The 13,353-nt window shown below is 45.8% G+C and overlaps 1 pseudogene; it reads left to right on the top strand.

Annotated features, from left to right (window-relative positions):
- The first annotated feature begins 1,269 nt into the window (after positions 1 to 1,269).
- Positions 1,270 to 5,364, top strand: Gm20336 (annotated as a pseudogene).
- Positions 5,365 to 13,353: the final 7,989 nt, after the last annotated feature.

Raw genomic sequence — 13,353 nt, 5'->3', positions numbered from 1 at the left:
GTGTGTGGGGGGGGGTGTTTGTGTGTATGTCTCTGAGAGAGAGCCAGGGTTTCTCTGTGTAGTCCTGGCTATCCTACAACTTGCTCTGTAGCCCAGGGTAGCCTTCCTTGAACTCCTATCTGTCTGCACTGTCACTGAGTGCTGGGGTTAAAGGCATGCACCACTACTGGCCTTCCTGTTCTCTTTCTTTTAATATAACTTTTTTAGACAGGTTCTCATGTAGCTCAGGCTGGCCATGAACTTGTTATATAGTCATAGATGACCTTGAACTCCTGATCCTGCTGCCCTCACCCTCCGATTCTGGAATTACAGATGTGTGGCACCCGGCTACCTGACTTGATGATTATTTCTGATCAAGATACTGTGGACATTTGAGTTGGTTGTTTGTACAGGGGAGGATGTGTTTAGATAAGTAAATGTGTGCTTTGAAAGGCAATAGCCATATGTCTGTTTTGGACAAGGAACTTTAAATATCTCCTAGTCCGGTAGATAAGTAAATAAAATATGTACATAGAACATTTACAACATGGGAAAGAGGTGAAGAAGACAGGGGCGGTAGGTAGCAGGTAATACTGAGTGCATGTCTCATCTTCCTTAACAGGACCTAGCACCTAGTGCTTAGAATTCATAAGCCTCTGAGCAGTTCAGAGTGGTTTCCTTTGGGACTTGGGTAGAGGAGATTCACCCTCACTAGTTCTTCTACACATTTCAAAAATAACAGAGCTATTGCAGGTGTGTTACTGTGAAAGAAAGAAACCAAAACTGAGGTAGGGAAGTGAACGAGCATTAATGTCCAGTGGCCAATCACTGCAGGATCTCACACTTGGGCCTTGTGGGAGACTGCAGTGGGGTGTGCTGGCCAATGAAGCACAGTCCTGAATTTCCATTGGGCCTGTTTCAGCTGTTAACATTCACATCGACATTCACCGACCAATTAATGCAATTCTAGATCTCCCTGGCAGAACAATATCTCATAGGCATAATAAAGAGTGGGGACTCCCATAAGGTTCCCAGGTGTCTCTTCTAGGGTTAAAAACAGCATGGCATGTGCTGGTAACTTCTCCCAATATTATGTGGAGGGGGATAGGGAGGTCTTGGGGGGTCTAGAAGCCTCCTGTCAACATGCTTCAAAGCTTTAATACCTGGGTCCCCATGAAACCCTACTCACCCAGATTAACCCAGAAATCTGGATAAGAATTGGGTTTTTGAATGTCATTTATAAAATTAGGGTTGCTGACAAATGAAGTTGAACTTTGAAGGGCCAAAACCATGTTCCTGTTCTCTGGTATCATCCCTGAGTCCACTCAGGATGTGAGTCAACCTAGTTCTAAATTTACCCTAGCTGTGTTAGGTAGGAATGTGAACCACTAACATCCGCCTATGCAGGCAAGATTTATTTACTATGCAGCATCAGCAAATGTATCTGTGACAAGGAAACAAACACACACACCGAGTCCCCCATGAGAAAAAGAACTAGCTGTTCAAAGCGAAGAGTCAGGATTTGGGTCCATGAGACCCCTTTGCCCCAAGCTGATGAGCTGAGGGGTTTGTCTTGATCCTGACTCTTGTTTAACCCTTACAGGACATTTGACAAAGCTTCATTCCACTGATTTTAGCTTGCCTCTCCCTGTCCCCGTATACCACGATTCTGCCTGCATGCTCCAAGTAGACTGTATTTAGCCATAAAAAGATATTCTTTCTGTCTTTCCTAGGTGCTGGAGGACCTGTGGAAACACAAGGAGTTCACCAACCATGAGCTTCAGGAGTGATACAAGGGTTTCCTCAATGACTGTCCCACTGGCCACCTGACTGTGGACAATTTCAAGATCTAGGCCAACTTTTTCCCCTACAGAGATGCCTCCAAGGTCGCTGAACATGTCTTCCACAACTTTGACACCAACAGCAACAGCACCATCGACTTCCGAGTGTTCATCATTGCTCTGAGCATGACCTCTCAGGACAAGCTGGAACAGAAGGTCAAGTGGGCCTTAGCAAGTCCGACCTAGACAGCAATGGCTACATCAGCTGCAGTGAAATGCTGGAGATAGTGCAGGTACCTGCACTTGACAGGGCCTGGAGCATGGGGAGTGCAGGGATCCAGGACCCCCATCCCCGACCCCATACACCAGGCCATTCCTCTGCCCACTTGCTACCTGGTGTACTAAAGGACTGCATGTCTTTGCAGAGAGTAACGATAAAAGCCAAGCAGCTATCGATTGCTTACTGGACATCAGGTCCCAGCTAAGCTCAACCATCAGGTTTATTCACACAATTCTATAAAACGAGTCTTTTTTAAAAACAAAACAAAACAAAACAAAACAAAACAAAAAAAAACCCTCTAATGAGATCTGAGGCTCAGATAGGTGATTAAGAATTGTCAAAGCAAGAACTGGGAAAATGGCTCAGTGGGGAAGAACACTTGATACCCAGCATGAGGACCTGAGTTCTGATCCCAACACCCACAGAAAAGTCAGGAGTGGCTGAGCATGCCGGAATCCCTAGAACTAGGGGACAAGTGAGTCCCAGAAGCTTGCTGAGCAGCACCCTAGCTAAAATGGTAGGCCCCGGCCGGGTTCAGTGAGAAAGAAAAGGGAATACTGTGAACACCGGTATTGCTGTTTGGCCTCTGCACGGGTGGGTGTTCATCTGCACACACATGAATAACATACACACACATTAGCTGTCTATAGGGCTTCCTATAGAAATCAGAAAGACACAGTAAAGGATGATTCAGCAGTCAGTTCTTCACAGGAGCGATGCTTATGTGCACCCTGCATCCTTCCTGCTCCATGCTCTAAACCATCTCTGTATTAGGACCAGTGAGCTGACTCTGTGGGTAAAGGTGCTTGCTACCAAGCCTGGCAGCCTGGGTTCGATCCCTAAGAACCGCATGGTAGGAAAGGGAACCAGCTTCCACAAGTTGTCCTCTGAATTCCACGTGAGATCACCTCCCCCAAATAAATAATTACATACATCCATAAAATAAGTAAAGTAGTTATATACAGTGCCTAATACAATGGCTATAGATGTTAATAATAATTTGTATTATTTGGGAAAAAACAAGAAACTATCTGTGTACCTCCAGTTTCATTTTCTAGACTATTTCCCACCTGTAGTTGTTGGATCTGCAGATTCAGGACCCATGTGTGGGCAGGGCTCAATGAATTTCCCCTTTTATCTTCCCTCCAGGATTTCCCACCTCCCCACCAAAGAACCTCCTTTTAGACAGACACTTTGCCCCACAACCTCCCCTCTACTCCGAACCAAGGCGCCCTATATTCTTCCACGCCCCAGCTGTATCGTGTGCTCTTGAACGTCACTTAAACTTTCCTGGCTCCCTTTGCCCAGTACCTTGTCTGTGAGACTTTTTCTGATGAGAGAAGGGTCCTGACTCTGCCCTGTCCATGCTCCTTGGTTAGCAGATCGAGGACCATAACCCACCCTTCATCCTCCAGAGAACACTCACAGATGCCCCTTTGCAGGCCATCTACAAGATGGTGTCCTCCATGATGAAGATGCCTGAGGACGAGTCCATGCCCGAGAAGCGAACAGACAAGATCTTCAGACAGATGGACACAAACAAAGATGGTAGGAAACATGGCAGGAATGAGCAGGTGAGGAGGGAGGAGGAGATTGGGAGAGGGGATGGGATAGGGGTTGGGAGAGAGAAGTATATGAGCCTGTGAAACTGTTGATGGCAGAGAGGTGTTTGGGATATACCCTCTGCCCTATGCAGGCCTGCCCTTTTCCAACCCACTTGATTCAGCTCTGATTGAGGGAGGGAGACTAGAATTCAGGGTCAGGTACACCTAGCCTGCATCCTGCACCCTTCCTAGTGCTCTATAACCATGGGCATTGTCAGTAGACCCTCTGAGCTGTAGTCTTCATCCGCATTGTCTGAGTTAGGGTTTCCATTGCTCTGATGACACACCATGGCCACAAGCAACTTGGGGAGGAAAGGGTTTATTCACTCACAGTTTCCACATAACAGTTCATCATCAAAAGCAGTGAGGGCAGGACTCAAACAAGGCAGCAACCTGAAGGCAGGAGCTGATACAGAGACCATGAAAGGGTTGCTACTTATTGGCTTGCTCCCCATGGCTTGCTCAGCCTTCTTTCTTATAGAACTCAGAATCACTAGACCAGGGTTGTACCACCTACAATGGGCTGGGCCCTCCCCCATCAATCACTTGTTAAGAAATTACCCTCTGGTCAGGCATAGTGGCACATGTCTTTAATGGGGGCTCATAGAAGACAGGAGGCTTTCTGGGAGTTCAAGGCAACCTGGTCTAAAATGTGAGTTCTAGAACAGCCAGGGCTGTTACACAGAGAAACCCTGTTTCAATAAACAAAACAAACGGGAGGAAATGAGGGAGGGAGGGACCGAGGTAGAGAGGCAGGGAGAGAGAGAGAGAGAAAAGACTGGACATTGTGCATTTTCCAGAGGGTTCCAGACTTTAACCAGAGCACTGGCTAATCCTAAGTCTCCCTCTTCCATTCCTCAGGCAAAATGTCCCTGGAAGAATTCAACAAAGGTGCCAAGAGCGACCCATCCATTGTCCGGTTGCGGCAGTGTGATCCCAGCAGTGCTAGCCAGTTCTGAGGGGAATGGGCTTTTACACAGTTGTGAGAAACACAGGCTTGACCTGCCATCTTCACCTTTGCTTGCAAAAGTGGATTTCTCTGTGATTTCTCCTGCTCTCTAGGGACCGGGGTCCAGGCAGCATAACACACTCACCTGGTCTGGCTGGATGCAGCTCCCTCCTCTGTCTGATCCAATAGATGTCCCTCCCCATCCAGTCCAGGCTGGTTCCTTCCAAGGTTTCAAGTGTTCTGGGCTGTAGGGCTCCTTCCCTGCCCACAGAGGGCCTGGAGACCCTTAAGGACATCAGACAGGACATTTCAGTATCTTACGGAGACCAGCTGATTTATTCTATGATCCCAAGTGACTTTGTGAGGATGAAGAAGATGGAGAGTAGATAGGCAAGCCCTTCCTGTGCATGGCTCCACCTCCCTTGTTCATTTTCTCCAACCAAAGCTGCTTTCATGTATATACTGTGGTATCCTTACTTTTAATATATAAGTTTTGTATAAAGTGAGAAGGTTCAGCCCCTGTATTTAAAGCCTCTGACTGCCTTTAAAGCATGGTTCCCTGTGGCCTGTGATTCCCCCCACCCCCAAGTCTGGCTGTGCTGTGGTATTTAAGTATCTATTTGCCTAATTACACAGGATATACATGCATGCCCAAGGCTGTGGACATCTGCCCTCTGTCCTGCAAATACAGGTGTTCCTGTGTGCTCTGTCCTTCCTTTCCATTGACCTGGCATATTAAAATGATCAAATAAACCAAGGTCTGTGAGTTTCCTGTGTTGTCACAAGCACCCTGTTCATGGTTCACTCTCTAGTGAGTGTGGGGATGAAGCAGGTAAGTGGTAGACATTGGGAAAGTCCTTGAATGTAAGGAACAGCCAAGAATTTAGTCAGATAGGAGTCCATGCCAGCCTTTCCCCACTCAGTGGGCTCCACACACAGCAAGGCCATTGGCCCTCCTATTCTGTTGGCTAGAAGGTGTTTTAGATATTGGACAGAAACAGTCCCTCAGGACCAAACAGGCCATGTGCCCTGGCTAATGTCATCCAGCACGTTCAGGATCACTTATTCAAATAATGGGGAATAAGAGGATGGATGGATGTGTCTGCCCAGTTATAAAGCCTTCTCTCCCTCTCTCTCTCTCTCTGTCTCTCTGTCTCTCTGTCTGTCTCTCTCTCTGTCTGTCTCTGTCTGTCTGTCTGTCTGTCTGTCTGTCTGTCTGTCTCTCTCTCTCTCTCTCTCTCTCTCTCTCTCTCTCTCTCTCTTTCTCTCTCTCTGCCACCATGTGGTTTCTGGGATTTGAACTCAGGACCTTTGGAAGAACAGTCAGTGCTCTTAACCACTGAGCCATCTCTCCAGCCTTGGTAGTTTTTTCAAATGGAGAATCCAAAGACACACAAGATGTGAGAGTACAGTGAGGAGCAGAAATAAGAGCTCAGAAGTGGGGCGGCTGAGGCAGGAAAGTCATGAGTTCTAGGACAACCTGGACTCCATAGTGAGACCTCAGATCAAAAATCCAAGAGCAGAGACCAAGTCTGATCTCCCAGACCCACAAGGTGAAAGGGAAGAACCGACTCCCATAAGTTGTCCTCTGGCCTCCACCTGTGTTTACAACCCCAGCAGTCTGGGGACCTGACAATCGCATCAGGAGTCCAAGGCCATTCCTAGCTACATACTGAGTTTGAGTCCTGCCAGGTTTCCATAGTGAGACCCCATCTCAAAAACAAAATCTGACAATTGTCATAGAAAGTACTTATTAGGACTTGGTGGTTAAGAGCACTGGTGGCACTTCCAGAGGCCCTGAGTTCAATTCACTAGCACCCACATATCATCTCAAGACTGTCTGTACCTCCTGTTCCAGGTGATCTGGCACCCTCACACAGACATACATACAAGCAAAACACCAATGCCTGTGAAATAAATTTAGATACACCTTTAAAAAGAAAAGGAAGAACTTATTCAAGGAAGAAGCTGTCTTGTGACCAAACCCTGAGCTACCTTCTCCATGGGAGCCCAGAACACCCACAGGATGTCTTGTTGGAAGTAAAGGTGCTAATCAGCTTTCATAGCCTTAGGGACACTACCAACACACTCCTAAGATTACAATCCAACAGTCCATTTTCAAATCTAAAGATGAACTTCCTGTTAGGAAGCCAGGGCCATTTAAGCATGTGAAGGAAATACCACCAAAAGGGACAAAGTCTTGGTGAAACTTGCAGAATGTGGCTTTTGCACTTCTGTGGCTGTGGGTGAAGCTAACCCCAATCCACACCTTGCCCTAAACCAAACCTTGTAGCTAGACAGTGTTGGAGACAGTGGTAGCAGGAAGCCCAGAGAGAGAATGTCAAGGTGGGGACATGAGAGGTTGGAGGAAGGTTGGAAGCAAGATGGACTGCTGAGCCCTCCTGGAGGTTCTAGCCAAACTCACCTGTTCTATTTCACTCAGTAGATTTTTAAGATGTATTTTATTATTTCAATTGTGGGCATGTGCGTGAGAGAGAGAGAGAGACTACATGCATTTGCATATATGCATGCAGGTGCCAGTGGAGGCCCAGAGCAAGATATTGGATGTCCTGAAGCTCGAGTTACAGGCAGTTGTAAGCCCAGGTACATGGATGCTGGGAACCAAACTCTGATCCCAGCAGAAGCGGTAAGTGCTCTAACCATTGAGCTTCTCTCCAGCCACACATTATCTGCCTTGAGCTTAGACCAAGTCAAACTCAATGAAATGCACTCAGCACAGAGGGGCAATTCTTTCTAAAATGCCTTTGTACACATGGTTCCTGCATCTGGACTGCCCTTCCCCCTTGAATGGAAAACTCCTACTGACCCTGTAAAACCTTGTCTCTCTGTCTCATTTGTGTAGCCTTCCCTGTCCCCCATAACTCCTTCTCAGTCTTACTAGCTACTGGTCAGTAAGAACTATATATGCCTTCCATTTGGAGGCTCTATTATGTTCCTCGTGGTTCACATATTTTTAATGGCCATGCTGGCCTAATTAGGGTCAGATCACTAGTCCTGTTTCCCACTAGGTATTAAATTACAGGGTCAGTAGGAGTCTCCAATAGTTTAAGTGGTCCAGTCATGATGGGTCACCCTTCTAATCCCAGCACTAGAGGAGCTAAGGCAGAAGAATCTCAAATTTGAGTCCATGTTTGCCTCCCCAGGAACGCCCTGTCTCATAGAATGAATGAAGAGGCCTAAGTAGTTTTTTCTAAGTCCAGTACCTGACAAGGGACAGACTCAGGACTCAAACCCTGTGCTGCCTGACCCAGAGCCCCTTGATACTGTCACCACTGCTTGGCTCTGTCCCCTTCCAAACGGTGTGGGAAGCCTTGTCAGCTTCATCTAAGGATCCCCTTGACCCCCAGCTTCTCTACACTAGACTTCCTTTTTCTGGGAGCCATTGAAGTTTACTGTATTGTTCCCATTGGAAGGCCCAGGAACAGACTAAGAAGGCTGGATTCCAAAATACTCAAGAGCCACCATATGTGGCAACACTAAACGTGACCCCTAGATGGCAGTGGTGCACTACTCAATTGCTGCTTCTGCAGTTTGCAGAACTGTTTTTCCACTAGGTGAGTCTGGGGCTTTTGTTTACAGATGTCCAACATCAGAGTTCATGGATGGAAGGATTCATATGCTAGTGAGTGACCGAAAATATGTGGAGCAGAAAATTGATATAAAAAAGATAGGGTGTTTCCCTCCAAGGGAGGGAAACCATGGGAGTTCACTTGCTAGATTTCTCAGAGACTGTCTCAGTAAGGAAAGACTCCTCAAAGTGTAGAATTTAGCCAAAAAAACAAAAGCACCCCCAATGGTGTCAGTGTGCACGGAGCTATGCTTTAACCTCATGACACGGACTTCAGGGTCACTCCAGCGTCAGCTGCAGCTGTTAAATGTAATCGACAAATCATGAAAGTGTATTTTCTTTGATTCAATCTAAAATTAATACAAGGCCCTACAAAGCCTTCGAGACATGTAGCTTTTTTTTTTTTTTGGTAAATGCAGCCTAGAAACTAGTCCATTGTCCTTTCTAAGCTGGTTATTTACCACATGATGGACAACAAGGGGAGGGTACTCAGAAGTGAGCCTGAGCAGAAAGCCGCCTGGACAAAGGGTACAGAGAGGAGGAAGGGGCAGGAAGAAAGGGTACAGAGCCGAGGATGGGGCAGGAAGGAAGAATGCAGAACCGAGGATGGGACAGGAAAGAAGGGTGCAGATTAGAGAATGGGGTAGGAAGGAAGGATGCAAAACCGAGGATGGGGCAGGAAGGAAGGGTACAGACAACAGGATGGGGCAGGAAGGTTCATTATTAGGAGACCCTAGGGTCGCCTCCCCACAGAATCTTCTCTGCAATTTTCTAACCATAGGAAGAACCATCCGTGACAGTGACAACGCAGATCTACACATGCCCTGAAACTGCATCAGATACCATGCACACAGCATGTATGTGCCAGCGCATGGGTGCACGCGTGCACATACAACACACACACACACACACACACACACACACACACACACACACACACACACACACACACGATATGACTAAGCTGTGTGGATGGTAGCAGTGTCCCTATCCCTGACTTTAATGTCACTGTAGCTGTGCAGGACAGGACCAGGGGTTGAACCTGAAGGACAGATGCATGGACCCAGCTGCAGCTTCCCTTGGGTCTGTCATTACTCAAACATCAAAACTTTTATTTTATTTTTTAAACAGGGCTGTGGGCAGACAATGGCTTAGTGCATAAAACATGCACAGTTTAGGCATGAAGACTGGAATGCAGATCTCTAGAACCATGTAATAGCTGGGCAGGTATGGCAGTTACTTGTAATCCCAGCATCTGAGAGACAGACGGGACATCCTCAGGGTCAGCTGCCTGGCTAGCTTAGCTGAAATCAGCAAGCTACAGTTCAGGAGACCTGGCCTCAAAAAATACAGTGTTGAGTGGGGTAGGGAGACAACCAATGTCTACCTTGAGCTGCCCACACATGCACATGTGCCCATACATATGGAAACACACATGCACAGTGCATATGCATACACATGCAAAAACATTAAAATCAGAAATGTAAAGAAATCTGTAGACCTGGGTGTGTGTGACCAGTCCATTCTTTTGACCTCAAGCTGAGGTTTGTAAATCCGGCCCTTTCCTCTCTACATATCCCCCAGACTTCTCAAACTAGCTTGGCCTGAAGGAAACCCATCACTGCCTTGGTCCTGAATTCCAGGGCCACTCCATGCTAGAAACTGGGTCCTCCTTAGCATCTCCTTCTACATCCTTTTAAAACAATGATTCTCAACTTTCCTAATGCTGTGACCCTTTAATTCAGCGAGGAGATGACGGCCCCTTCAGGTCTTGGGGATGAGCAGAAATCAATGCCAGACGACCAAAGGAGGAAGAAAATTCTATTGTGCTCAGGGCTGCATGGAAAAGGAATGGAGGTCAGAGAGCAACAGTCCAGAGATGCAATTACACTGCACAAGTACTTACAACTGACTGTTCCTTAAGTTTGTCTCCAGCCTTGAAAGGCAACTCTGTTGACAATGGTGTTCATGTTCAAGGTGTGGTTAATCCATTATTCCTGCACTAGCTGTCAGAGCATCTTGCAGGCGCCTGTCTCAACCAGCAAGAACGACGCTGCAACAGGATCCTTCTGCACACTTTTATTTGGAGAGCTTGATTGTAGAGGCGAAGAGACCCCGAGCCCAGAACTGGTGCTGCTTATATAGGCCTAGGAGAGGCGTGTCTCACACCCGGATTGGTTATGCACTAAGCCTCATTTGCATGTTCCTCATCTGATTGGCTACTTTCTCTCTCTGTACCTCACAGAGCCTCATTATCATACCGCATTTGTATGTCTCACATCTGATTGGTTTTACCCTCAAAGCCTCATTATCATGCCCAAGCAAGGCAGTGTCTTTGCAAAAAACTTTACTGCATATGTACACATTGGTTGTTTGTCCAAACTTATGTGTGGTGGCCAGCAGTAGTCAGCACCACTCTTCAATGGCACATGTGGCTTCCCACATCTGCCCCTTTTTGTTTTAATAAAATGAGGCTGGACTAGGCCTGTGCAATTATGTCTATCCGCCGTGGCTCCTGTTTTAGGTCGTTCCTCTAATGTCACAGCCTTACCTGTCATAGGGTAACCCTATCGCCACCGGGCCCCATGTCTTAGGTTGGACTGTGCACGTGGAAAGTTGCCCGTCTCTGGATACCACAGTGCTGTGTGACAGTAACTGCTAAATGACCTACGGCGAACCCTGCAAAAGAGGCTAGCCAAAAAATGAGTTAGTGGGGAAATCATGATCACCCTATCGCTTGCAATGAGGAAACCTCAGTGATGTGCAAGGGCTGATCAATGATTGTTGAGTCTCTCTCATCTCAGTGCCGTGGAGTGCAAGAGCAGAGAACTCAGATGCTGACTAATTCTTGAGCATAGATAACCAAATTTCAGGGGAGGAGCCATTTTCAATAGATAAAAGTGCCTGAGTTATAATCACCTTGTCACGTTTTTGTTGGGTTCTGAATTTGCATACCAACCAGAGCATGAACACCAGTCCACAACATATGGTAGCATCAAACAAAATCACTCCCACCCATTCCTTAAAGTAATAAAAAGCAGAGGTGAGCCAAGAGTCTTTGAGGGTCACTGGTTCCACTCTGGTCCCATTAAGGTTCAGGATCTGTATCTGCAGCCTCATCTGCAACCTTTCCAGCTCCTGCGACCAGTTCCCCTTCAGGTAATTCGATAGGTCTGTACTTTTAATAAAAGAATTATTAATAAACCTATTGGGAGTAATGCATACATGCGATGTGGATGCCACACAACTCATTTGTATGACATCCATCATCTGTTCCTTATTATGTTGTAAAATATCCACTCTCTGATTCACTAACATTAACCCTGAGGTGATATGAGAATCCACCCTTTGCAGGGTAAACAATGCTTCAGACGATTTTTCTGCTATCTGACTTATGGTGTCAGCAGTATTAATTTGATGGGCCATAGCAGTTCCCACGGTAACCACAATGGCTGTAACAATGGCAGCTGTGATTCCAAAACCTCTCTTTTGCTGAATAAGACTCATTATCGGGAACTTCTCTGGATCTGCCTCAACAGGCACAGGGACAAAGGTTGGTAGATGTACCACTAAGACTAAGAATTTGGTTCCATTCCAGCATTGCATCAAAAAACAAGTGACATTTGTACAATCTAACCATTCTGTATTATTTTGAAATTCAGTCAATATAAAGAAAAATGGAGGATTAACACAAACTTCTACTGGAGAAGTAGTCATATTTCTGATAACTTTATTAGATGTCACATTATCTAAATGAGCAGAGGTATTGGAAAGTGTGGTAGAAACATTCAATATCTCATGAAAGTTTCCAGTCAGCAATGCAAAGGCTGACAAACTGGTACTAGCACCTGCCTCATTACTTAAAATCCATTGGTAATATGGCCAAATATTTTCTTTCCCTGTAGCATCTCCTTTATCGTTCATTACAGCAAAATCTAGTGGAGGTGACAAAACAAAACCCTTTGCTATTTCTTTCCGAGGAAAAATTTTTGATTGACAAGGTGAAAAAACTATAGGAAAATGCGAGGTCCGGATAACACCAAGGTATGCTGCATATAGCAGTGGCATTGCCAACAGGCCATCGTGATCTTTTGGGAATGGTCACCTTTCCCTTTATCATAATAGTGGTGATGTTTATAGGTGAAGTTATATTATTTTCAACGTCACCTGAGCCTGATTGCGCTCCTTGAGCAACTTGTGTTAAAGCATTAAACAACAATGCTTTATTTTGGCTAAGGGGATCTGCCCAATTAGAGATAATCTTTTTCTTTAAAAATATACAGGGTGTAAAAGGTTTATCCACATTATGCACAAATCATAGTGTATAATTCAAATGAAAACTAGTACTATTATACACCCACGGCTCTTGAGGAGTTTGTCGTGCACAAGGCGCATCCAAATAACATTCTGTTGCAAAAAATAAAGGCAAGGTAGAAGAATTGGAATGTACTGGAAAAGGTACTGGCCATGATCTTACTATGGCCCACAAAGGTATACTTATCCCGGTCTCAATCATCAGGAGCAGGAGGATCATCTTGGGGTTCATCTTGCTCTTTCATGGTCCTTGTCAGTCGCGTCGAGACCCAAAGTGGATTTTCTTCACCCTGTGGAAAAACACAAATAGCTCCCTGGGATCTGATTAAGATAGGATCCGGGCCATACCATTTATTATCAAGGACATTTTTCCATTTGACCATTTTATTGGGCGATTGAGGCCATTGTCTGTGCCTTTCAGCTGGTGATCTTCCAGCATCATCCAATTTTTAAAAATTAAGAGTAAATATTGTAAGGGATAGAGCCATCTTTGGCGTCATAGCCTCTATTCCCCCTTTCTGTTTTTGCAAATATTGTTTCAGAGTGTGATGGGCTTTCTCAATGATGCCTTGGCCCTGTGGATTATAGGGCAATCCAGTAATATGTTTTACTTGCATTTGTTTGCAAAATTGGTTAAATTTAGAAGAAGTATATGCAGGACCATTATCTGTCTTTAACACTAGGGGCTTGCCCCATGCAGCCCAAGCCTCTAAGCAGTGATATTATATGAACTGCTTTTTCCCCTGTCAAGGGAGAGGCATGTAGGACACCAGAACTGGTATCGATGGATACATGTACATATTGTAATTTCCCAAAAGATGGGATATGCGTGACATCCATTTGCCAAACATCTAGGG

Source organism: Mus musculus, chromosome 12, assembly GCF_000001635.26.
Source record: "Mus musculus strain C57BL/6J chromosome 12, GRCm38.p6 C57BL/6J".
NCBI classification, from domain to species: Eukaryota; Metazoa; Chordata; class Mammalia; order Rodentia; family Muridae; genus Mus; species Mus musculus.
Note: the sequence above shows the minus strand (reverse complement) of the source record. Positions and strands in the feature narration are given on the sequence as shown.